Source organism: Pleurodeles waltl, chromosome 7 (genome assembly GCF_031143425.1).
Source record: "Pleurodeles waltl isolate 20211129_DDA chromosome 7, aPleWal1.hap1.20221129, whole genome shotgun sequence".
NCBI classification, from domain to species: Eukaryota; Metazoa; Chordata; class Amphibia; order Caudata; family Salamandridae; genus Pleurodeles; species Pleurodeles waltl.
The window spans coordinates 702,709,120-702,736,372 of record NC_090446.1 but is presented as its reverse complement, the minus strand read 5'-3'; the positions used below and the strand labels follow the sequence as shown (position 1 = coordinate 702,736,372).

Sequence of the window (27,253 nt, the reverse complement as noted above, 5' to 3'; positions counted from 1 at the left end):
GACCAGGTGGGCCAATATTAAAACCAGGCCCACGATACAGCAACATACCCCCTGCACCCTACAAGATGTCTTCTAGAAGTAACATGGGGAACCAATATATCATATTAACATGGAATGTCAGGGGCCTTGGGACGCCGAGCAAACGGGCTAGAGTGTATGCTCGACTTAAGAGACAAGGAGTGCATATCGCTATTTTGCAAGAGACACATATACTAGAGGGGGATCTACGAGACCTGCGCGTGAAATGGGGGGGGCAAGCTGATAGGCACAACGTATTCGACTTTTGCGAGAGGGGTGCTGATTTGGATAGCAGCGGGAGTTCCATTCCTCATGTCAGCACACAAGATAGACCAGGGAGGGAGGTACGTAGTAATGGAGGGCAAATTAGATGGCAGACAGCTGGCTGTGGTTGGGGTATATGCCCCCAACAGTAACATTACAGGCTTTCTTACCACTCTCACCCCAATGTTGCTGTCCCACCCCATGCCTCTAGCCATTTGGGGAGGTGACTTTAACAGCACCCCAGTAGCAGCATTAGACAGAAACAGCGCCCACCAGAGCGCATCAACCAACAGGAAGCATACAAGCCCCCTACAAGAATGGGCAAACGTTATGGGCCTATTCGATGTATGGCGGTTAGGCCACCCAGAGCAAAAAGAATATTCATTTTATTCGGTTCCACACAACACCCACACTAGAATTGACATAGTATGGGGCACCCGCGAAATAGGGGCGCTAACCACTGAGTCCGAATATTTGGCAAAGACAGTTTCAGACCATGCGCCTCTGCGGGTAACTCTGAACTGGGGCAGGGCACGTCAGGCAATTCCCACTTGGAGATTCCAGGCGGAGGCTTTACAAGACCAAGCATTTGCTGCAACACTGGGGAAATCTATAGGCCATTATTGGGAAATAAACGCTATGTCTGCAATAACCCGGGCGATAGAATGGGACGCCCACAAGATAGTGGCCCGCGGAGTATGTATGTCCACTACGTGGGGAGCGAGACGCTCCTTACAGACGGAAATTAGCAAACTTGAGAAGGAGCTGAGAGATGCGGAGAAAGCGGTGGCACGGGGGGAAGTTGCCAGCACTGTCCTTAAAGAAAAGCGCTTAAGATACAACGAGGCAGATAGCAGGCTCCGTTGCCACGACTATAAATATTACTTAACCAGGTTGCAAACGGAAGGTGATAGATCAAGCAGAATGCTAGCGTGGCTACTCCGCGAGGATAGACAGCAAGCTCCAATAGGGGCCATCCGGGTGGGCGCGCAAGAGATGGCTACTACACAAGCAGAAATTAACGAGACGTTTAGGAATTACTACTCTAACTTATACACTAAACGTACTTCGTGCACAGCTACACAACTAGAGGCCTTTCTGGCGGACTCCTTCCTACCCCAACTACCACAATCAGATAGAGATGGAATTGAAACCCCTATAACAGCAGCAGAAATAGAATTAGCCCTTGCACAGCTGCCCAGGAAGAAAGCGCCCGGCACGGATGGCCTCCCCTCGGAGTATTACAAAGCTTATTTACCCAGTCTGAAATCCCATCTGCTGGGAGTGTTTCAGGAGGCGTGGACTAAAGAAAGCCTACCCACATCCCAAAGGGAAGCTATGATAGTGGTACTCCCTAAACAGGGTCGTGACCACACGGATGTGAAATCTTATAGACCACTATCGCTGTTAAACACAGACTGCAAAATATTAGGCAAAATACTGGCCAACAGGTTAGCCCCCCTCATGCAATTATTGATACATCCAGATCAAAGCGGCTTCATCCCCAAGCGTAACACCTTCCTAAATATTCGTAGGCTGCTGAGTATAATAGGAGATACCCCCAAGAACGCACAGGAGGAAATGGTGCTCTCATTGGACATAGAAAAGGCCTTTGATACGCTCGAATGGGACTTCCTGTTGGCCACGATGGCCCGCATGGGAATAGGCCCTAATTACATCCGCTGGGTTCGGACATTGTACTCTAATCCGAGCGCGAGGGTGAAGTCAGGTGGGGTGATCTCTGATAGTTTCCCGATCTCCAGGGGGACACGGCAGGGCTGTCCATTATCCCCGCTACTGTTTGCCATAGCAATGGAACCGTTAGCGGCAAAAGTTCGCCACATGGAGCACAAATGGGGAATTGTTAGAAATGGATTACATCCCACGATCTCACTATATGCTGATGATGCTTTGATATATATTAGGAACGGTTGTGCAGCTATTCCACCTGTAATATCCTTATTGGCTGAATTCGGAGGCCTGTCTGGCCTTGTGGTAAACTGGGAGAAGTCGTGTGTCTTTCCCCTGGTTAAAAGGGCTCCCAGCAACCATGATCCTCCAGAGGTAGGACACCTTAAGTGGTGCCCTACAACATTTAAATACCTAGGGATAAACATATATCATGCCACGGAAGACTTAAGAGATGGGAACTTGGGGAAGGCGCTAACTTCTATAAAAGGCTCCTTACAATTCTGGAACAAGCTCCCTCTCTCGCCACCCGGCAAGGTGGCGATTGCTAATATGTTGATTCTACCTCGGCTTTTATATTACTTTGCGGCCCTGCCGATAATCATTCCCAAACGCTTCTTTAGCAATCTAAACACAGCATTACTGCAGCTTATTTGGGGAGGTGGCAGAGCACGAGTGGCGCTATCCACAATGCAGCATCCGCTGGATAACGGTGGCCTAGGAACTCCGAATTTTGAAAAATACTATGCAGCTGCACAACTTCAATGGGTCCAACATTGGATCCACAGACCAGAGCAAGCGGAACCTATGAGCCTCGAGCCCCGGCGGAATGGGATCCCCCTTTTAAATTGGCTATCGTCAAAGCCCCCCAGAGTGACACGGGTCAACCCTTTGCTTGCAGCTGCGCATACGTGCTGGGCCAGGTTTGTGCAAAAAAGAGCGGATAAGCTCCCATACTCTCCATACGTTCCGCTGAACTTCCTATTGGTGGGAAATGCAGCGAGGATGCAAGCCGTAAAGCAGTGGAATGAAGCAGGAATACTGACCGTAGGGGATTGCTATGAAGACGGTAAATTAATGACGTTCGAGGCTATCCAGGCCCTTACGGAGATAAATCCGGGGCAGTTCCTGACATATCATGCCGTATGTCACGAAATCAGGAGAATATGGGGAATGGGCACCTCGGAACCAGAGATCTCCCCTGTGTTTCACCAGCTTCTACAATATAGTGATCAAACAAAAATAATATCCAATCTATACAGAACCCTCAACAGGACACCGGATACACAAACAGGGAAAGCATGGGGTAGATGGAATGCAGTACTCCCCACTCCGATACCACTGGATGACTGGCCCAAGGTCCTATCCCACATCAGAGGTGTGTCAAGGAATCCCAGATTTAGATATACCCAATTTAATTACACGCATCAAACATATCTCTCCCCAGCCAGAATAAAGCGCATGTTCCCTGATGCAGTAACAATATGCCCTAGATGTAGATCAACGTCGGCATCCTTTTATCATATGGTATGGGACTGCCCGAATATACAAACGGCCTGGGCAGAGGTGGTAGAGGAGGTATCTGGGCTAACGGGACTTGCACTAGTAGCAGACCCCGGGTCCTGTCTGCTGGGACTTGGGAAGAGACCAAAAAAACAAAGACATTTACACAAATTCATAGACCTGGCCTTTTTAATGTACAAAAGGTTATTAGCAATGCATTGGAAAGCCGCTAAGGCTCCTGACCTGAAATCCTGGCACTCTCTAATAATACGCTGGGCTCGCACTGAATATCAGGTACTAAAAAGATTGGTGCGCGAAGGGCGACAACACACAGGATGCTCTACATGGGAGGATATGGTGACAAAGCTGGAGGCCAAAAACGATGAGAAGCCGCCTTGAACCGGGGCACGCGTATTTGCAACAACCACAGCATAAATTTCTCTGCACCCCCCACCTAGGAAACAAAATCCATAGTACACCCAGGCACCACAGAGTAAGCACACCATCTCCCCCCATTTGTCCAGTAATAGTCGCCCACTAAATCTATGTCACCACAGTTTTAGCGACGCGTGGAGAGCAGAAAACCAGGGGAGCCACCCGCACACACTAATTAAGTTGAGGCCCCCCTCAGACATTTAGGGAACTCATGCACGCAAAGCAAGGTCCACACTGGTCTCAAGCGAATGCCTATATAAAATGAACAAGGAAGGATAAACCCATGGAGGGTGCAGCCAGAAATGATACCGCAAGATTAGAAGTGTTCCGTGAAGTGCATATTGGGGGGGGGGGGGGGGTGGGGGGGGGGGTGTAATTGTTACATGACTTAGATAATTAGTCATTGTTTTGGTTCATCCTGCGGTTGCAAATTGTACAATTTGTATCATATTTTGGTAAATAAAACCAATAAATATATTTTTTTTAAAAATGGATTACTGTCATTTGGGACTATTTAAATTGCTAAAGCCATGAGGGGAATTATTTGAAAAAGCGTACACAAAATGTCCTGACCAGTCTGTAGCCAGGGCTTTCTCCTGGGAGAGCAGTGTGGTTGACTGGATCAGTCATCACACTTTGTATTTTCCAGGGTTGAGAAAAGGTCAATCACTAATCCCCCACTGCTGAAAGACCTTTAATTTGTTATACAAATGCTTATCTACTTAGTCTGTCTACCTCACAGTTTTTTTATACCCGGCATATGGACTGTTATCCGGTCTATTCCTCTCTGAATGGCCCATCTCCAGATCTCCTGTGTTACTTTTGACAGCATATGTGATCTTGTCAGTCCTCCTCTGTTCAGACAGAACATTGTGGTTGTGTTGTACGTCTGAATTTGCACTGTCATCCCCATCACTTGTGTCTGAAAGGCCTTTAGGGCAGGACACTGATGTGTTGGACCGCTTCCCCCACCCTCCATATTCATCTGATGATTAGCTCTTGCATGTGCACTCCCCGGACCATGTTGGACATATCTGTGGTGATGGTCTCTGTAGGAGTTTGTTCTAAGAGGCCCTGCCTACAGTTATGTTGCCCGAGTTCCACTAGGTTATCTCTTCCGGTTCTCTTAACGTTACAACTACTATATCTTCCCAACATCTCGTCTGTGGCCAGTGGTTTTGTATCAACCCTACTACTGCAGTGGTCTCATGTGTAGCCTTGGATGTGGAATCCGTGCAATGCCAGGCATCTTTGTCACAGTTCTCACTGTCAGAGTCTGTCCCTTGCGGAACCGACGAGCCTGGTCTGTTATTGCTTGAATCCTTTTAACCGTAGGGAAAGCTTTTGCGGTCACCGTGTGGATTCATGCATCCAGGAAGATAATTTCACTCTCCAGTTTCGTGGAGGAATTTTGGATTTTCATTGTGAAACCTAGAGTGCAGCGAGTGTCCATGATTGTCCTGGTGTCCTTTTCGCACCATGCATATGAGTTTGCCTTCATTATTCAGTCGTCTAGGCATTTGTTCTCATCTTAGGTGAGCTGGTCATTCTCTGAATAGTCTGAGTCCCGACTTAATCTTGAATGGGAGCACTATGAATTGGTAAGTGTCCTGTCGGCTATGAACCAGAAGTACTTTGGGTTTGCGGTTCATGGGGATGTGTAGATAACAATCTTTTAGGTCCATGGTTGTCATATATTTTTTCCTGCAATTGTGTGAAGACCTCTTGCACTGTAGTCATTTTGAACTTGTGTCTTTATCATTTTTTTTTTTTTTTTTAAGTAGCGAGGTCCAGGAATATTCTTAATGGCTTTTCCAGTTTTGGGACAAGTAACTATGCAGAGTAATTTCTGTTGTGGGCACCCTCTCTGTTGCCCTTTATTGCAGTGGTTCCTGAACTGTGTTTTGCAACACATTTCCTCCTCTCGATATAGTCTTTTCTTTGGATTGGCTCCAGTCTATGCAGTAACTAAGCTGGATGATGTTGGGGATCTATTTGTCTATTGTGACTTTTCCCACTCCTGAAGGAAGACCTTTTAACACTCTCTTACTTTCATTCTCTGAAGGAGGTCATGTGGATGTTGGGCCATTTGCCCTCTTTCTTCCGTGGCTACAATGATGGACTCTGCCATTACATTACAGCCTGCCCTGTTCGAGAAATGTTTATTTTTCATCTGTATCCTGGGTGTTTTTGCCTTGCAAGATGCTGACTCTCAAGTCTTTACTCCCTTGATCTGGAATCCTTGGCACCACAGGGAGGTATTGGGTTCCTACTCTGGGATGGTAGGAGTGTCTCTAGGAGGAAACAATCATGCGTCCTCTCTTCCTTTACCTATACACAGCACTTATCTGTAACCCAATTCTCTATAACATTGCGAGGTCATCAAGTGGCAAAGGTCTCGAGGGGTAGGTGTGGATGACCTCTTCCCGCAAATCAGTTTCCAGGACTTACTCACTGTTTGGCGCTGCTTCTGGTGCCCTGGAATGTCCAGTGGTCCCCGGTTTCCTCCTCATAAAGAAACATCTCCTGCCCCTGCTACTCCTCCGGAGGTTCAGCAGTAGTTAGTGAATTTAGGTCACTGTGCTGGTCCTACTCACCACTCTCTTCCTTTCATAGAAGCCTCGAAATCTTTCTTCTGTATGATTGCTGCAATTTTTGCCTCAACCCTTTTCATCCATCCAATTTCAAAGTCCTGCTCTTCAAAATCAAGATGCCCCTTAATTCAGGTCCAGCATCTCTACTAAGCCTTCCTTTGCCTTCACTTCTTCTCGATCACCGTTCAACGTCTATGGCTCCTTTGAGAAACAACCTTTATCTGTGTCCTTTCCTTTAGTGGTGGAGGCAGTCTTTTGTGGCTTAGATTCCGAAGCCTTAGGGTCAGCTGCAGATCACTTTTTCAATGTTACCTGGTGTTTTCACGGTCCCCAATCCCTGGGTTTCTTTGTAAACTGTTTTGCTTACACTTGGCCAACCTCTTCCACTACAACATCGAGCCTTCTGCCGGAGCCACGTTTGTCAAGTGAGGAGTAGGACACCTTTTAGGAGGCAGAGATCCCTCAGCAACGATCCCCCCTTCCTCCAAGTCTGCATGATTGTCTCGTGAGCACACCTCTGCCTCTCCCTAGCTTTCAAGGTTTGGGCTCAACTCTGCACCCACTTCACAACTCCAAGTATCATGGTCCTCTGGTACTAGATGGTTGCCTTTTTTTGAGCAACCGTTTGGTGGCACTTGGGGCAAACTCTAAAGGGAGTGTTCTCCATTTCCCTTGGTGGTTCTCTTACTCCTTCCACGCAATTCTACGACTTTAGTGGTCGGCCGCTAACATGGTCCAGCTCTTTCCTTCAGTGATAAGCTGGGCACCTTTTTGATGATTTTCGGTGCCCTTCGGTTTTCAATTTTTTGTTCTTTATCTTTCGTCCTTCCTCTGATGATCCAACATATCATCTTAGGTGCTGCCTTCAGCCATAGAGCTTGAGCTATTGCTTTCAGATCCACTGGCAAAAAAACAATCTTAAGATGGCGACAACACAGCGAGGTTTTCTGGGTGCACGTCTGACATCAAAGGAGGATGAACACTGCACCAAATGGTTACAGACAACACCCACGAAAAGGGGAGGCAGGGAGAGAGATTAGGATCCAACCACTAGATAGCAGAATAACACACAGCATGTTAATACAGAAAAGGAATAATGCTGCAAAAATGATATGTTTCTTTAAACACCATCAACTTAACATTTCAAATGGCCCATCTATCCAGGTCACTCTTAAATGGAGAATCAAAATGGTGGTAGACACTCACTCCTTTCCCACACACCTGTGGCAAAATAGGATTTGGTCATGCCACCCCCCATATGAAAAATATGCGCTGAACATAAAAGAGGCACCCATACTACCACTGCAAAAGATAGGCTTCTGGAATGAGAGTAATACCCAGAGCCATTCAACCCAGGTAGAAGCAAGAGTAGTGTACCCTTGCTTAGCTAGACGTAGGAAAAGAAAATATACGGCCACCACATAGCCTGGAAAACTACTGCTTGCTTTGAGCTGCAACCTTCAAGGAAAAAGCCATCCCCTTCCAGGTGTTGTCAAAGCTCTTCTAGGAATGCTCAAGCATCGAATTGTGTGGCATTTGAAGTATTGTTCCTTCCAACTGTGCAGTACTAAATTTGTAAAAGGATAAGTGCTGGTGCCCAAATCTCTGTCAGATGCTCTAAATACCAAAGCTGCTTAGTCTTAATTTCACCTCATGCCTCTTTATGTTATGTATTTGTAGAGCACATGACTACCATGGGGCTATCCAGCACTTTAATACACAACCAGGCACTCCCTGCACCTTGCTAGTTTTTGCAGGTTCCCACTTTGTCCGTTTGTGAGTTTTTTGTCTTTCCCTTCCTCCTTGTTACTGTTTTGTGTATTTTACCCTCTTTTGCTCGCTCACAGTAAATGTCTAATGCAGAAAAATAAGTGCCAGTCCACAAAAATGAGTGCTACCGGTTCAAGCACTGCACCTGTGATCCAAGTAGTAAGCAGATTCTTCTCCAATACAACTAAATGGACTAGGATTTAGTTTCGACTAAAAAAGTAACTTGCACTACAAGCACACCAAAGTTAATGAAATAAAAAAAAACGTAGCCACCACACACCCTCAGCCCACCCTCCTCCATGCTGTTATAGTACAAGTTCAGCCATTGCCATCTACCCACGTTACCACTGGCTTCACTAGCCTCATCTCCTTAGGGTGATTTACCAAAAGGTAACCAAAGGTAACCAAGGCCATGCAGAGCAATCTAATCGGCATAGTGAAATCAGCAACACCAAGATGCTAATGACAATTACCCATACACCCTGCGCCAGAGAAAGCTTCTAGAACCTCACAAACCCAATGCATTTATCCAATGATTGTGTAAGATACCTTCTACTTCCCTAGTGTGCCTCAAGGCACTACCCCATTGATGTAGTTGTATATTCAGATAGTACCACTGCTATCTATGCTCAAAATATTTAAAGCAGACAATATCTTCAGCTCTCCAACATCATAATAAAACACTTGAAAAAGTTCTGTGAAGCAGTTCACAAATCATCTGTAGAATGTTTTCACTATAAAGGCTGCACAAAGTAGGGTGTACCCAATTGTAACTCAGGATAAACATTTCAAGATGTACATTTGTATGTGAACGATCAATACTAAATAATGGATTATAATAGATAGAAAGGAGCTGCAATACTACGTGGTGGTAGTATTTATTCCATAGAAGAGTAACTGTCAGCTTAACTGTTTACCTCCCGAGGTGAAAGACCATTGGTAACAAATGAACAAATGAGAAACACTGGTTTTGGGCAAAAAAGTAAACCTAGAGCACCATTGGAATCTGCAACTTTAGGGATCAACAGCTGGGGTCATATTATAAATTGTACCATAAACTGCGCAAAGGGCTTGTGCTTCTGAGGGCATAATGGCATTACATAAGAGGTAACAGGAAACTGATAGCGATGGTGCACATTTACGGCCCTGTTGGACTGAATTAGCACAGAAGCATTTAAACCACTGATGTGGACTTCAAAGCCGCAGTTGTGTATCTTTAGTTTTAATTGTTGCATATCTTTCCATTAGGTAAAATGGTGTATGTTAAACTAAGGTTTTGTGCAGTGACCGAAAATGTTGAGATTTGTAATAAACGTGACTGCATGTAGTAAGTATCAAACAGATGAAAAATAAACCAATGCTGGAAACAATATACATGGGTTTGCAGACTACCGAAACTGTTTTCATTAAACAAAAACAAGACCAAAAAAAAAAAAAAAACACATGCACAAAAACTTTCACATTTCTCATACAGACTGGATGGCAGCATACACTTCTTACACAGATTCATCAAATCAAATTGAGATCTTAATGTTTACCAATGTGATATTGTTATCACATGGTAGCAGCTATTGTAACAGAAGCAGACTTCATCAAATCGGACCTTTAAATTATCTAACAGATCTAGATGTTATACACAATTTAAATGCCTTTCATAACGAAGAAACAAAAGTAACTTACTTTAGAAGCACAATTTAAACTCTTTCTGAAGCACAAAAGTCCATCTACAAAATATGCGAAGAGAAATTGTTAATGGTTCCCACAGGTTTAAAAACAAGGCTCAAAGAGGACTAACATTGTCTGCGGGGTAAATTATAATCTTTAATTAATTTAGGGAATTTAACAAGTGTATATTCATAACAGAGTTGATTGAGAGCAGTTTTCGACATGCATATCTGATCATTATTATCCCGGCACTAACAATGCATCACCCATTTGAAGTGAATCTGTAATGTTCACAACTCAAGGTTAAGCCTGAATCTTGGCCAACATATGCCACTATGACCTGACCCGAGGCGGAGGACATAAGTGAGAAGTGTACACTCTAAAGCAAGGTCATTATGGCCAAGTTCGTGTAAACCTGGTACATGGGCGATTTAAAATTAAATCACAGAAGGGAAAACGCGGGGTTGATTTAACACTTTCACTACTGTCCTGTGTATATTTATTTTCTTTCAATTGTACACTTTGCAAAGGACATGTAACTGAAAAACTACTAACTTGGATTTCTTTATAATTGTTCTAAACTCGACTTGACGTTTCCAAAGTAATAAATAACAACCTCTTAAGCCACATAAAAAACATTTCTAATTAGCATTTGGATTGTGTTGGTTAAGATATGTTAACTAATCCCAGGGAAAATTTTAATTATGCTGGTGTAATTAAAGTTGTGTTTTTTGCACTTTTTAAGTCGAGCATAGCAGTGCGCAAGCTCTGCTTTTCCGACGTGTTGGTATTCATGTGGGCTTTTAACCACACCCACCTCTTTCACATGTTCGTGGGCTTGCCTTTCAAAAATTCTTTGATGACATTGATAAATGCTTTGTTTGTCCCGCCTTGGGGTGGTTTTGATACCGCCTTGGCCATCGACCCAGTTACATGGATAATTGCATGTTTGGCAATATGTTTAACTGCAAGCAAACTTCCTTTTCCTTTTGTGTCTCTCCTTTGCGCTCACGGCGGCCGTGGCACTTTGAATCGGCTTGCTTAGGTTGACTGTTTTACTTTTCATTTTCAATTCATGAGGCACGAAGAGTCCAGTTAGAAATTTACAACGCTAATAGCTCTAACTCAAGCAAACGCGAGACCCATTGCATTGCAAATGCTTCTTTTTTTTCCATGTAGAGCACAATGCACCCTCACATCAAATATTGACAGCTTGCATTTCACAATATAGCGCTAAATGACAGATTTGCATTTCATGAAATTATACACACCCCGAAATTTGATGTACTCAAACTATGTAATTTCACATTGTTGGACCTGGCTTTTTGACAGGGTCATCCCCAAACTTTTTGCCTTCCTCCTTTTCTTTTTCTGACCTCATTTTTGCTGGTTTTTAGACTCTGCGCACTTTACCACTGCTAACCAGTCCTAAAGTGCATATGCTCTCTCCCTTAAAACATGGTAACCTTGAATCATACCTGATTGGACTATTAATTTACTTATAAGTCCCTAGTAAGGTGCACTTTATGTGCATAGGGCTGGTAAATTAAATGCTACTAGTGGGCCAGCAGCACTGGTTGTGCCACCCACTTAGGTAGCCCCTTTTCCTTGTCTCAGGCCTGCCATTGCAAGGCCTGTGTGTGCAGTTTCACTGCCACCTCGACTTGGCATTTAAAAGTACTTGCCAAGCCTAGAACTCCCTTTTTTTCTACATATAAGTCACCCTTAATGTGTGCCCTAGGTAACCCCTAGAGCAGGGTGCTGTGTAGGTAAAAGGCAGGACATGTACCTGTGTAGTTATATGTCCTGGTAGTGTAAAACTCCTAAATTCGTTTTTACACTACTGTGAGGCCTGCTCCCTTCATAGGCTAACATTGGGGCTGCCCTCATACACTGTTGAAGTGGCAGCTGCTGATCTGAACGGAGCAGGAAGGTCATATTTAGTATGGCCAGAATGGTAATACAAAATCCCGCTGACTGGTGAAGTCGGATTTAATATTACTATTCTAGAAATGCCACTTTTAGAAAGTGAGCATTTCTTTGCACTTAAATCCTTCTGTGCCTTACAATCCACGTCTGGCTGGGCTTGGTTGACAGCTCCTTGTGCATTCACTCAGACACACCCCAAACACAGGGTACTCAGCCTCACTTGCATACATCTGCATTTTGAATGGGTCTTCCTGGGCTGGGAGGGTGGAGGGCCTGCTCTCACACAAAGGACTGCCACACCCCCTACTGGGACCCTGGCAGACAGGATTGAACTGAAAGGGGACCTGGTGCACTTCTTAGCCACTCTTTGAAGTCTCCCCCACTTCAAAGGCACATTTGGGTATAAAACAGGGCCTCTGCCCTACCTCATCAGACACTTGCTGGAGAAGAAACCTGAACCAGAAACTACATCCTGCCAAGAACAACTGCCTGGCTGCTCAAAGGACTCACCTGTCTGCTTTCTACAAAGGACTGCTGCCTTGCTGTTGCCCTGCTGCCTTGCTGAACTCTGGTCTGGCTGTGAAAGTGCTCTCCAAGGGCTTGGATAGAGCTTGCCTCCTGTTCCTTGAAGTCTCAGGACCAAAAAGACTTCTCTCTTTTACTTGGACACTCCGTGCGCCGAAAATTTCGACGGCGAGAAAAACGCCGCACTCCGACGCTGATCGACGCAACGCTCTTGGGACGATCGAAGATCCGACTCACGGCCTCGCAAGGACAACGCCGCCCGACCTCTAGAGGAGAAATCGACGCGACACCTGCCGTGAGATCGTAAGTTCAACGCGCAGCCCCGCAGATCGAAGTCTAGAGGAGAAATCGACGCGACGCCTGCCGTGAGATCGTAATTTCGACGCGCAGCCCCGCAGACCGACGCGCAGCCGGAGAACAAGCAGGAAAATCCACGCACAGACCCGGGACATCTGGTAATCCCCGCGATCCACAGAAAGAGACTGTCCGCGCGCCGGAAAACGACACACGACTTCCCCGCGTGGAAAATAACGACGCAAGTCCATGTGTGCTGGGGAGAAATCGACGCACACACTCTTTTTCCACGCACCTCTTCTCTTGTGGCCCTCTGAGGAGATTTTTCCACTGTAAACCAGGTACTTGTGCTTGAAAGAGACTTTGTTTATATTCTAAAGACTTAAGACACTTTATATCACTTTTCAGTGATATCTCTACAATTTCCCATTGCAACTTTATTCTTTTTGACCTACAATTATCCTGATAAATATTATATATTTTTCTAAACACTGTGTGGTGTATTTTTGTGGTGCTATATGGTGGTATTGTATGATTAATTGCACAAATACTTTACACATTGCCTTCTAAGTTAAGCCTGACTGCTCGTGCCAAGCTACCAGAGGGTGGGCACAGGCTGATTTTGGATTGTGTGTGACTTACCCTGACTAGAGTGAGGGTTCTTGCTTGGACAGAGGGCAACATGACTGCCAACCAAAAACCCCATTTCTAACACACATACTTTTAAAAGTTAAGTACTAGCTTCAAGCACAGCAATGGAAAATATGGATTTCATTTAAGGGAATGAAACGAAATGGTTACTTACCCGTAGGAGTGGATTTGCAAATTGAAGAATTTTCTGGATTCACTTGTTGTGCAATATTGCGCCATCTAATGGTTGAGTCCGGAATAGTCTGTTTCTCTCTCTTATTTTTTCCTCCTCTCTTCGGGCGTCGTCGACCACCGTTTGGCGTCCTAGTCCGTTCCCTGTATGACGGGCAACAGCTCCCCGTAAGTCCCTTTGCATGGTAGCCATCTTCAGGTTCCCCTTCCTTGGGTCTTTCGGGGTGTAATGAGGATGAACTCCTAAACAGGTGCTGTAACACCTTCTGTCCCAAGTGCACTTCTTTATGCATTTGGACATCCACACAGTGGTGTTTAGTGAATGTGTGAGGGTACACCCTTGTTGCAACTGCGCAGATTGTGTCTATAGGCACATTTGCCATTAAAGCTAGAGTTGTGCCCTTCTTTCTTGTTAAGTGTGCTTTTGGGTGGAAAGGTAGAGTTCTCCCTGTGGTGTGGTAACGTGCTAGTATTGTTTCCACCATACATCTTGCGACCGTACCCTTGGTGACAGGCAACCCCCTCATTAGCCTTGGCATAGGACACAATTGATTATCGTTCTGGAAATGTTTCTTGTAAATAATACGGGAAGGCTCTCCTCACATTAAGTGTGTGTGTGTAATGCTCTTTCCAGTTGTGTGAGAGTTTCTGAAGAACACCAGTAGTTTAATGCTTTGATTAACATGAAATTTACTTTTCACCTTTGGTAGGAATTGAGGGTTTGTTGTGAAAATTACCTTATCCTCGTGAATTTGTATATATGGTTCATGAATTGTCAATGCTTGAAGTTCACTAACTTTGTAATGATGTGGCTGCCATCAGGAAAAAAAAATCGCCCTTAAGCTGATGTTTCGGAGTTCTGCTTTGGGGATAGGTTTGAATGGACTGGTCATTAACTGTGTTAAGGCTGTGGTCTGGCTCCACATTGGAGCTGGTGCCCTTGTTGGTGGAGCTATTCTCTTTGTGCCTTCTAGGAATCTTTTGATAACATTTGCATGATGCTCCCTTAGTAAAGGCCATGGTTGCGACTAAGTGGACTTTGAGAGATGATTAATTGATTCTGCTGTCTAGTAGATGAGTTAGATAGGTTATGACTGGATTCTGTGTAGATATTGTCTAAGTGGTATTGTTTTTTGTGCACTATATGAGGTACCTTTTCCATTTGACAGCATAGCATTGCCTTCCTGTTGGTTCCCTTGCTTCCTTTAGTATTTCCATAGCTCTAGGTAGTAGCAGTAGATGCCCAAATTCTACGTATTCAGGCCCAAAGCTGTTAGGATGAGTGCTGCTGGTTCCGGGCGTAAAATGTGTCCCATGTGCATATTGAGGAGGACCCGCTCCACCTTGATCATTTGTCCATTGGACAGTTGAAGTAGGTTTGTGTGCCATGTTTGCCTAGCCTACTGGGGGGCTATGAGGATTAGATGTGTTTCTGGTTGCTTGGCCTTCACCAAGACCCTTGGTATCAGGGGACTCAGTGGAAAAGCGTAAGAAAATCTCCCTGACCAATTTAGTGACCAAGCATTCCCTTCTGATTGATGGTGTTGAAACCTGGGGCAAAGAGTTGGCATTTTTTGTTTTCTGCGGTCGCAAACAGGTCTATTGTTAGTGTGTCCCAGAGCCTGAAGATCCCTTGTAGGGACTTTTGCTTTAGTTTCCATTCATGTGAGCGGCTTTCCTGTCTCCTCAATCTGTCAACCTCTATGTTATCCTTCCCCGGTAGGGGGATTGCATATAAGTTGATTCTCCGCTTTATTGCCCATTTCCAGATCTCCTGGGATAGTTTACTTAGTGCGTATGACTGTGTGTGCCCTTGTTTGTTCAGCTAGAACACTGCTGTTGTATTGTTCGTTTGGATTAGTACAGTCTTCCCTGTTGCGTGTTTGAAAGGCCTTCAGGGCTAGCATCACCTTTATTTCCAAGAAGTTGATGTGCTTTACTGAGCCTGTGTGTTACACTGACCTTGGATTTTCAGTGCTCCTGTGCGTGATCCCCAACCTTTGTAGTTACAGTCACAGATGAAAGATCTCCCTATGGATATGTGTTTGGATGCCCACCATTGTATCGCCTCTTGTATTTTCGCTGCTACAACCACTAGATCCTCCCAACTCCTAGTGACCTGTGATCAGTGTTGCATAGCCATTCCTGGAATAGGTGCATGTGTAGTCCTACATGAGGTGTCAATTGGATACATGATGCTACATGCCCATCATTTTCATGATCGTCCTAGTCGTCAGTGATTGCCCCCCCTGGTAAAGGAGAGTTTGTTTTGTAATCATCCGCACTCTCCCCTAAGAAAGGCATGATGTTGCTCTCTTTTTGATCCTATCTTGCTCCAAGAAAGGTCTTTTCCATTTATGGTTCTGGTGACGATTTCTTGAAATTTATGGGAAACCCCACTTTGTAGAGCTGAGATCGCTATTTGAATGTCTTTTTGGCATTTTTCCCTGGTTTTCGCCTTCACCAGCCAATCGTCCAGATTATTTTAGACATGGGCTCCCAGTCTTCTTAGAAAAGCAGTGACTGCAGCTAATTATTTTGTAAAAACCCTTGGTTCAGACTTTATTGCGAAGGACAAGACTTTGAATTGGTAGTGTACATCCTTGAAAAGGAATCAGAGGCACTTCTTGTGTGCTTGATTTATAGGTATGTGCAGATGGGCATCTTTTAAGTCTATCGTTGCCATGTAGTCCCCCTTCTGTAGAAGAGGAATTACCTCTTGTAAGGTTGTCATTTTGAAATGTGTGCAGATGAATTTGTTTATAAACCAGGGGTCCAAGACTGGCCTCAGTGTGAGGTCTTGTTTTGGCACCATAAAATAGGTTGAGTAGTTTCCATTGTTGAGTCTCCTTTTGGTACCTTTTATATTGCATCCTTGCAAATGTGTTAGTTCACATCATCCCTCAGTTGTATCAGTTCTCTTTTTTGGTACTTTTTCTATTTTTAGTAGTCTTGGTATAGGGGGTTTTACTAGTTCTAACAAGAAGCGTGGCGAACCACTTTTAACACCCACTTGTGTGTTATCTTTTCCCATTCTTGTGAGTAATACGCTATTCTGCCTTGTGTATATAGGTCTGAGGCCGATTTCAAGTAACTGAGGTTCCTCCACCTCATCTGGGAGTTTGGCCTCTAGCCCTTACTCTATCAAGGAAAGGCTGCCTTATGTGGTCTTGCCATGGCTGGTAACGGAATTGTTGTACCGCTTGCTGAGTGGTGCCTTGACTTTGATGTTGTACCGTTGAGAAGAGTCCTCTCCCTGAGGGTCTTTTGGGTGTCTCCTTTCCTGAAAGTACCCCTGTAGTGTCAGTTTTTACCTGTTGCAAGGATTCATCCACTTCCCGCCCGAATAAGGCCTCTCCTGCGAAGGGCTTGTTAATAATGGTAACTTGGACTTCGGGTTTGAAGCCTGAGATTCTGAGACCGGCATGCCTTCTGAGAGCAGTGCCCATACACATGTCTACAATCTGTATCCGCTGTAACCAATGCTGATTTCCAACAAGTGTTGGTGATGTTTTTCCTCTCCTGGATAACTGCCTTGGTTCTTCTCCTGTCCTCCTCTGGGAGTTTTCATGATTCCTTCAATCTCGTCCCACTGTTGGTGGCCATATCTGTTGAGGAGGGAAGTAGAATTAGCTATACGCTATTTGGTTGCGGCTTCCCTTTCCATCTTCCTCCCTACTATATCCAACCTTTTATTTTCTTTTTCAGGAGGTGGTCCTGTGGAGGTATGGCATTGCTCCTCCTTCTTGCTGTAGTGACAATGACAGAGTCTGACACTGTGCTTACCTGCATGTATTTTTGATCTTTTAAGGAAGGTGTATACTTTATCATCTATCCTTGGTGTTCCTCCTTCACTGGACTCCTTGAAGGCTTCCTTGTCCTCATCCAATAAGCTAGGTAGCATAGGGAGATATAGGTTTCCCCTACATGCTGGTATGAGGGCTCCCAGGAGAAAACACAAAGCCCCTATCTTTTCCTCCAAGAGAACTCCATATGTCTCAATGGCTCATCTGATGAGGCCATTAAAGAAAGTGATGACATCTGGTGGCGAAGGTCTCGAGGGGTAGTTGTTGACCTAATCTTCTGGGCTCCCCATTTCAAGCTCATTCCAGTCTTCCTCAAAGACTCCCATTGCTTCCTCCCCTTAGGGACGTTGAACTGTTCCACAGCCTCCTCTTCGCGCGGGTCTGGCATGGCAGGGGCTTCGAGGGCCGTTTCTTCCTCCTCAACATCTGTGATCGTGGATGGCTTACTTGGTATTAGGAATTCTTTCAGTGCCTCATTGAATTCCCTTTTTTCACTGAAGAAGTGCCACCATTTCGTCCTCCAGTCTTTGCCATTTCTTCTTCACCTCAGAGAGTTTTTCAGTCTCCTGCGTTGGGGATACTCTCGCCCTTGGCATCCCTTGTTCCTCCTCAGAGTGCATGGGGGGCCTCTTTCAGGTGTTCCAGTCACATGGCGGCTTCCGCCCGTTTTGACATTTTGCCCTCATTGGTTTCCCTGTGCAGGGATCCGTGGGCCTGTATGGTCTGCATCTGACCATTGATCACTATTTTCCTGGACATCAGGTTGCCTAGTGCAGCTTTTTCTCTGAGTGTAGAGTCTCTGAGGGCTTGAACAGTCTTTTTACCTTTTCAGATTTTTCCCTCTGCATCCTTTGATTTCTTCGGCAGCCATTTCTTCTCAGTGTCCCCTTTGAGGATTTAAGTCTGACTCGCTGTGGGTCGATTCTCCACCTCTGGCCTGCTCCTCGTCATCACTGGAGAGGCCCAGGTTCTTCAGGGACGTTTGTTGTTTTGCGCAGGACATCGCTGCATGATGGTTGTCTCTGCTTTTGGCAGGCCTTAAGGGTTTTTGGCCCAAATTGGGTGCAAGCCTCGAGTCCTCGTCTCTGTGGTTCCTCAGGAGGCAGAGGTTGCAGACCTCACGTAGGCCTCGATGTGCGAACTTGTGGTGGCTGTTCGGGCAGAACTTAAAAGGGGTGTTTTCCATGACCCTTTCCATCCATGGGGGGTGACCGTTCTCTTCTCTTGCTCTCCTCCATCTGATTTTAATGATTTTCCGCCCCAAAAAAAATCTTTTGTCTTGATTTTTTGCCATTGTTCCCAAAATAACCTCAGAGTTCATCCAATTTACTTCCAGACTCAAAAACAGAAAAAAAAAAAATCTGAAAAAGGCTACCACACAAAGGAACTTCCGGGGTGCCGTCTGACGTCATTCAGGAGACAGACTAGGCCACAGACGCATGAAGAGAGTAAGAAAAAAAAAAAAAAAGAGAAACAGACAATTCCGGGCCCAATCACTAGATGGCAGAATAATGCACAGCATGTGAATCCAGAAAAGGATTCATACTGAAAAACTACATATAGCTTAGTGGAAAGAGTTTCAGACAGAGTTTACCCAGATTAAGTTATACTTTGAAATTCTGCTTGATGTTTGTCAACAGTATACAGGCAGACATACAGATTCTCTGTTAGAACATGCAAATAGAAAAAACGCGGATGACAAAACGAAAAATAATGTTTAACTCGTCCAAGACAATCTGCTTTTGATACGTTACAAGGCACGCACATGCAAATTATTATCTCTTCACCTTAACGGATGTAAATATGTAACATGCAAGATCCAATTCAATAAAATTGCACATTCAACCTTCTAAATTGTAGGCAGATAATATGGAATAATTTCAAACTTGTGGTGCAGTAGAAACCTTCTAATTTTTCAAACAAACCCTGCTTTTTTTGTTTGTTGTGGAACAGACTAAGATGATTAAATAGAGATGCGTCATAATCACTGGATCCCTTTTCTACCATGGATCCTCTGTTTTTAATTAAAAACACTTTTGTATAAACCAATACAGCATGGATCAAAACACAGTCTAACTTTAACTCACAGCAATACCAAACAACCGTCTCAGAGCAAAACAATCAACCCTAGGCACTTGCTGCTCCTTCAGCAGAAAACATCATGCATCAATTCTCAATAGAATTGCTTTCTCTTTTATGCAAAGGCACAAAAGATAAAACCCACAAGGTACACAAGGGGTGGTTAGTAAGAGTGAGGGAGTCATTTGGGTGAGTGGCAAGTAGGGAGAGTGATTTAAATGAAAAAAAAAACAACAAAAAAAAAAAGGAAGGAACATGAATTGCAATGCACTAGGTCTCACCTTTGCTTGAGTTACGGCTATTGGCATTGGAAATGCATAACTGGACTTTTCTTGCCACATAAACTGGTCATCCCTGCCGCATAATTTGGTCCTCTCTGCCACATAATTCGAGTGGCCCTACATATAACTAAAGCACTTACATTTACCTTTTTCCTCTACTTGCAGAAAAAAATGAATATATTGCCATAATTCATTATATTTTTTATATTACTATTCTGGGGTTCCCCTCCAACCTAGTGTGGGGACTCAGATGACCTAGACAGAAAGAGCACATTGTGTGGTGAGTTATGGGGAAAAAAAGTTTAATAGAAGGAATGCCCTGCAAAGCATTATTGGGTGAGTTTCCAAGTGCAGCGAATATTGTGATATATTGACTGTAATGATCAGAACTGGCCCCTAGAGGACACAACTATAAAAATAACATTTGTGAGAAACATGGTCATTTAACCATATAGTCAGCCCCTAGAGGGCATCACAACATGAAAACAGAATGGCAGAAAGTAATTTAGTGTAACCATATATGAAGCCCCTAGAAAGCATAGTGCCTTAAACATTTTCAGGCCTAGCAGGCCTATTGAAATATTATCACAAACAAGGCTCTTAAACACAGACTATTACCAGCAGTAAAACAAAAGTTCCAGCCATGAGAGAGCTATAAAAAAAATAAAAAAATACAATGAACGGTGAGGGAGGTTACTATTTTGGAGTCCCCTCTAACCTAGTGTGGGTACCCAGAGATGACCTAGACAGAAAGGGCATGTTGTGCCGAGCCGTTCGGTGGTGGTACCATTGTCATAGGACCACCACAGCTGAGTTATGGGCAAAAATGTTTTGGAAAACAAATGCCACGCAAAGCATTATGGGACGAATTTCCCAAGTGCAGTCATTATTGTAAGTAACTGCTCTCCCACTGTGTTGACTGAGCCGCACTGAGGATTTGTGTATTTCCTTTTCTGTGTTAAATGCTCCAGTTTGCATATTTTCCAACTGCTAAACTTATTAAGTGGTACTCATGTAAAGCACTCCTCCGATTGAGTTTGCACTATATGAACCTTTAAAAAAAATATATATATATATATCTCTCTTAAATAAAATAAAACTAACCCCCCCCCCTCCCCCCCCACCCTCCAGCTTGCAGCCTTTGTGCACAGACACCACAAAGAAACAGTGGCATGCCCAAAACAATCAAGAGGAAGAAAGAACATACGGGCACTAAGCAGTATGGCAAAAAAAAAAAAAAAAAATGTAATAAAAAAGTAATGCGCCACACTAAGGTATAAGGCAGATCATGCAATAATACATGCAACGGGGGCAGTCTCCAAGGCGGTAACAAAACAGCCTCAAGGTGCAGCAAACGTTGAAATTTTGAAAGGCAGGCCAAGGAACGAATGAAAGTGATGGGCATGTTGGAAGCCCACAGATGCAGATTACAACATGTCAGCACTGCCTAGACTCGATCTAAAAAGGGATACAAAATTACAAATTGGTGTGGAGGATAAAATTACTTAAAATGCCTTACCACAGTACAACACAAAGAAGCCTATAATCTTCCAAATGGGATCCATATGCCCAGCAGCGGGCTGAAGAAGAGTCTAGTCACAATTATCCATCAAAACTATTTTCATAATCCCTTAGTGTCTGCCCTGACAAATTCGGTTTGATATTTACCAGAAATGTCGAAGTAGCTTAGATCTCTAAAAAACACAATATTTACCATCCCTCAAAGCCTTTATCTAAAAGGAGGCACCCCCATAATCTGGATCCTTTCACACCACCTTTTTGCATGTGTTGCCAAATTTAGGAATGGAAACAGAATTACTTAACAGCCCTTCATCTGTGAGTCATGCATCTGTGTCACTGCTTTCCCAACAAGCATGGCAATGCCAATAGGTCTCATCCCGTCTTTTAGCCATGTTGTAGAGCAGGGTGGTTGCTGTGACATACGGTTAAATTCATAAAACAATAAGCGTTTGCTATGCAATAGGTATTGCATTTGCTTCAGTTAGAACTATTGGCATTGTGAATTCATAACTGGACATTTCTTGCCACATAAATTGGTCAACCCTGCCTCATAATTTCGTCTTTTGCTGCCATATAATTCCAGTGGCCCTGCAGATAAAGAAAGCTTCTTGTACCTGCAGCAAAAAATTAAAATGTTGCCATTAACCATCCTGATCCTAAATAAATCTGCCACAATTCCAATAGAATACAACATTCACCAACACACCATCAGAGTTGCTGGCTAACACAATTTCCCAATAAAAGACACAAGACAGTAAAAGAGGATAAATAAACTAGAAGGGTCACCCAAACATATCACAAGATTATTCTAACAGTCATAGTGCAATAAGGATGTTAAATTGGCCTGAATTATGGTCATAACTGTAATAAGGAGAGATTACAACATATACAATTATCATAGCCTTGATCAGATATACACTTCTCGCACTAGACTGTAATGCTCAAAACAGACCCTAGAGAGTACTTAACAAAAGTATGATTTGTAAGAAACATGGTCACGTTACCATATTGTTAGCCCCTAGAGGGGATAAGCACACAGAAAGAAAATGGGAGTAAACAATGCAGTGCAACCATACATTTAGCCCCTAGAGGGCATACTGCATTACAAATATACAGAGGGAGCAGGCCTTTAACAATGATATTACAAACAAGGCCCTTGAAACACAAGCAACTCCCAGCTGTAAAACAAAAGCTCCAGCCATGAAAGAGCTTAAACAGTCATTAAATGGTGGGAGAAGGTATTTTTTTGGGGCCCCCCCATTAACCTGGTGTGGGGACCCAAAGATGATGTAGACCGAAAGAGCACGTTGACATGAATGTTTTGGTGGTGGTCCTATTGTCCTCGGACTACCACAGGCTGAGTTCAGGGATGTGGAATTCCTATCGCCTGACGCCCGGAACAAATTGTTTGGTGTTAAGGGCACTAAGTTTAATGTTTATTTTGTCCATGGGACAAGTAGTCCCATTCCCCTGCAGCACAAACCCTTTGGCTGCCAGTTTACAAAATGGTCTAGAAAAAGAGGTATTATATATTTTAAAGCATACACAATCATGATATCTTGATCAAGGAACGACAACGTAGACTCGTGAAGGGCAAAAGACAGATATTGGGGAAGAACACTGAAAATCCATTATTAATGAAGAATTTATTTCCCTATGCACTTCAACCTTTTTCACTCGAAGTACTATCATATACTTGAAGAAGGGCCATGTATGCTGTCAAAATCCCCAAGCAGTCTAGAGGCAGATCAAATTTTTAGCATTTTGGAAGAATGCTCTTACTATGATGACGGGTTGCCGCGAAGCAATCTGAACTGCGTTCACAGTAGGACGTTTGGTACAGGTGCCCAAACTGGTCAAGCACAGTCAGTGACTAAAGGAACCTCAGATGCTGGACGACTCACGAGGCTGAGGCACTGAGCCTCTCTAAGAGAGGAGGAAAGCCCCGGCATTCAGAAACTAGGTTGACTTCATAATCGGCAACGCCTCGACTCAGCACTTAACCTCAGTAAGAGGATGCAGAAAATAAATTACATTGACCCCTGATGCAGGCCACATTCTCACTCTACCCCCTTTCAGCACACAGTCATCCTACGAGCCAATTCAAAGATCCATGGCCGCCATGAACACGAAGGAGAGACACCGAAAGAAAAATAAGTCTGCTCGCAGTCAAACTTATCACCAAACATGCAATTATCCATGTAACAGGGTTGATGGCCAAGACGGTAACAAAATCAACCAAAGGAGGGGCTAACGCAAAGCATTTAGCAATGATAAAGGTTTTTGAAAGGCAAGCCCATGAACAAGTGATAGTGATGGGCGTGTGGTGAGCGTGGTTGAAAGCCTACAGATAGGCAACATGTCAGAGCGCTTGCCCACCCGACCATAAAGCGATACGTTGAGGAAACAGGTAAGTGAAAAATAAAGTGCTATGACGCGGCATGCGCTTGTCGGGTCATATCGCTTTTTTTCTTATGGTGGGACAGCACAGAAACAACACAAACAACAGGGTGGGAGCTGAAGGCACGAAAGATCACAGAAAACAGGGTGGGGGTGAGTGGGAAAGAGCAACACATACAATTTGGATGTGAGGGATGGTCTGACTGCACTAGCTAAAAAGAAAAATAGGGACTCAATCTCAGTGCCAGCAGCGGAAAGACCCTAATCAAGATGAGGCACTCAATACTTGGTCCATGCTCCAGACGAGAGAAAAGGAAGTGAAGCAGGCACACAGTGCCCAATTATGAGGCAGTAATAATGACAACAATGAAACCAGCGAATGGTAAGCAATGGGCAGGATCCATGCCACTAATATTAGTCAATCACTTTCACACAAGAGCACATGTGCTAGCAAGTGCATGCGCTGTCACAAGAGAGATCTAAAGATTGTATTGTAAAATACTGCATCGTGTGATGGTTGTACTAGCACCTTTTTTCTGATGGAAAACAGGGACATCTCAAAAGGCAGCTTGCATGTTGTGCTACCAATAAACCAAAAACGTTATTGGAGAGGTATTTCAAAAATAATAAACAGGAGTAAACAACGGGGAATCCCAGCACTCTCTCATATGCCAGAGGCATCAAATTCATAGGAGTTTCACCATTACTATGACGAGGTAAACCTTACTTAGAGGCCATACCTTTAAACCGTGTTAGAGCTCAGTTCATTCTCCACTGGAATCACCCAGCACTTCACCTGCTGTTCCCGTACCAGTTACCACATCTTATTCAATGCAGACTCTACTCTAGTCAGCACTTTGCAGTTCATGTGCTCCAAGCAGGGCTCACAGACTACTTTCTCAAGTTTGCTGAATTTCGTTAGAATCTTGCTTAGTGCGCCACTACTTCCTCAGCACCGTCCCTCTAATTCCTACCCTCCTCTTCAGTAGCGTCCCTCTTCATCCATTCATTGAAGAGATTAAAAAAAAAAAAAAAAAAAAAAAAATACCTCCCTCTATCGAACGCAAAGAAACAGAGCAATGTCGGAGCTCCATGGCAATCAAAGCCAACCTCTGTCACAAGCAATCCTGAGACCTGTGGCACCCATCACAAACTTAGACCCCCATCTTCTCCTCACCACCCATGCAGGGGAATGCTGCTCCACCAATGTTGGGCCTGCCTCCCACAAGCCCTTTGGTCTTCAAGTTATCTCTGCTTCTTTATCACATTCAGACTTCTACAACAGTAGCCCACCCTCCCCAGAAGCTCTGTAACGGAGCTGAGCACCAAAGTTAATGAGAAGCAGTGTATGGTCACCTCCAGTATCCTGCTGTTTTGAAATTCAACTTCACTATTTCAACTCCTTGACACCAAAAGAAACGAGTAATGCCCTCAAACATGACAAAATCTTCCTCTAGATAAATGCTTCATAAAACATAAGTCAGCAATGTGCAACACCCAGTCCATATAACCCTGAGAGATACATTTGCATTAGCATTACCTGACAGTCATATAATTTTGACATACTCAATGGTTGAGCGGGAAGGAATTAGATATGGCGTATGTTAAAAATAATCACAAAAGTACATCAAGCTAATATACCAGCTGGGTCCAATTTGTTTATGACATGGAATCAAAACTGGGCCTCTGTCCTGTGTCCATGTTTCTTATTGTTACCTACCACCCTCCTCTATATATGTGCAAAACTGAACTTGAAATTGCATTGCCATCCTAGAAAACAAGAAGCAATAACAAATAGAGAAAAGGGGTCAGATGCAGAGGGTTGTTTGTACTGGATATTAATTAGTATTCATTTAAAAAATGACAAAATTGGAAAGTGTGTTCAATACAACACACAAAATAAAGGTCATGAACTTTCCTAATTAAGTAACTAAAATATGTGGTGTTAGCTAGAGAATGTTGTAGACTTTACACAGAGGTTCTTACATAATACTGGGAATGCTACATAGAGTGCTTTCCTGCCACATTGGCATAGGGGACATGAAATTATCACACAAAAATAATATTTTCTGTAGAGTGACAAAATTGACACCGGTCACCTACTTCTATGAACATATAGTGAACTCCTAATTAATTTTCTAGAGAAGTTCTTAAAACCATTAACATCCTCCTGCTCTATTTGAAGACCTTCAACTGGGGTTTCAAGCAGTAAGGCGGCCTCAATTCCTTTCACATATACAAAAGATGACTATAAAATACTGGGTCAGAGTGAAGATGTCATTTCAGTCAATTAGCCAATAGTAGCTTTAGGCAACCTGGATGACTACTTTTAGTCTAGACCATCTAATGATTGACTGGGTGATTTAGGTCAGAACAGGTTGGTACCTGTCCTTGTCTACCAGTGAGCTTGCTGACACTAGTCAACTTCTCTTTCAAATAGTCTCCTTGTAACTAAATCTCACTGCACTCATGGCCATCACCTGTTAAACGTCTGTAAACATCCTCTACCTACATGTGTTGTTCTGGACACAAGGCATGCACTGCCATACAAAGGATGACATGCAAATAATTTAGAAACCATAAAAGGTGACTTTTTACTTTTATAGACTTTTTTTGGCCATGTACTATAGCAAGAAAGCTAACATCAAAGATGATCCTAGTCAGACAAAACGAATTTTCTGCATCACAGTGGCAAAAGTATTTATCAGTGAAAGAACATCACCTCCTTCCACCCATCAGCGGTCACCCACACGCACAGCTTTAACTCATACTAAACTGTTCTCACCACTGTTTCCACTTTTATTAACCTTTTTGGGGACAGTTCGGCCCTTCAGGCGCAAGTTTATTATTAAGACGAGACATGTCTTCCTACTCCTAATCACTCATCGTGTGAGGGGGGTCACTCATCTTCTAGTGCTGTGCAATGTCTCTCTTAATAACCAAACCCAGATGGATCAGGGCTTTATGATACCTAATGGTGTCAATATCGCACAGAATATGAAGCAAGATGTGCCTGTGGGAAAGCACTGGTAGCCAGGCCAGGCCAGGCCAGCAGAAGACAATACTTTTCTATCTATGGGCCCAGGATCTGGAGCCCAGTATCCATCAAGAATGCCACAAAGATACTCCAACTGAAGAAATAATTGGGATTCACCCCTTTAAAGAACACAACATCACAATGAATTACCCATCCACAATCAATTCTATTTTTTTTGGGGGGGGGGGGCAGGAGAGATTATGCAGTGGATGTTTTTGGAGGACATACTTTTAGGAGAGATGTCTTTTATTGCTACCCATCCTATCAGCACCAGGGTTGTAGGGAAAGGTGGACAGTGCTCCTAATCCCTCTGAAAGGATTCAAGTTAAGAGTTTACATTATAGGTCTGAAGCCTGCAAAAATCATTCAGAAATTGGCACAATCCTGTGGCCAGAAACAAATTGTTTTCTCAGGAATATCGGACGGTCAAAAACATAATGATGGCAGTCTTCATTTCTGCTGACACCAGTAATCTCTGATATTCTCATTTGGCTGAAACAATTGCATCAATGGCCCAACAGCCACAGGGAACAGTAAGATAGGGTCAAGGGGGCAGTCATGATGATTGCCCCTGTCAATTGGCAAAACATGTAATATGTATGTTAGGAACTAAGCCCAAAT

At 43.8% G+C, this 27,253-nt stretch overlaps 1 protein-coding gene across 3 annotated transcripts in view; it reads right to left on the bottom strand.

Annotated features, from left to right (window-relative positions):
• The window catches only part of AFF4 (ALF transcription elongation factor 4), a 902,368-nt gene that overhangs the window by 833,917 nt on the left and 41,198 nt on the right, over positions 1 to 27,253 (bottom strand). For 2 of the 3 annotated variants that reach the window (XM_069244725.1, XM_069244727.1), the window contains exon 3: positions 9,954 to 9,997. The exons of the other annotated variant lie outside the window; for it this stretch is intronic. The gene's annotated coding sequence lies outside the window, so the exon portion shown is untranslated. The remainder of the gene's footprint in view (positions 1 to 9,953; positions 9,998 to 27,253) is intronic. 3 annotated transcript variants of the gene reach the window in all.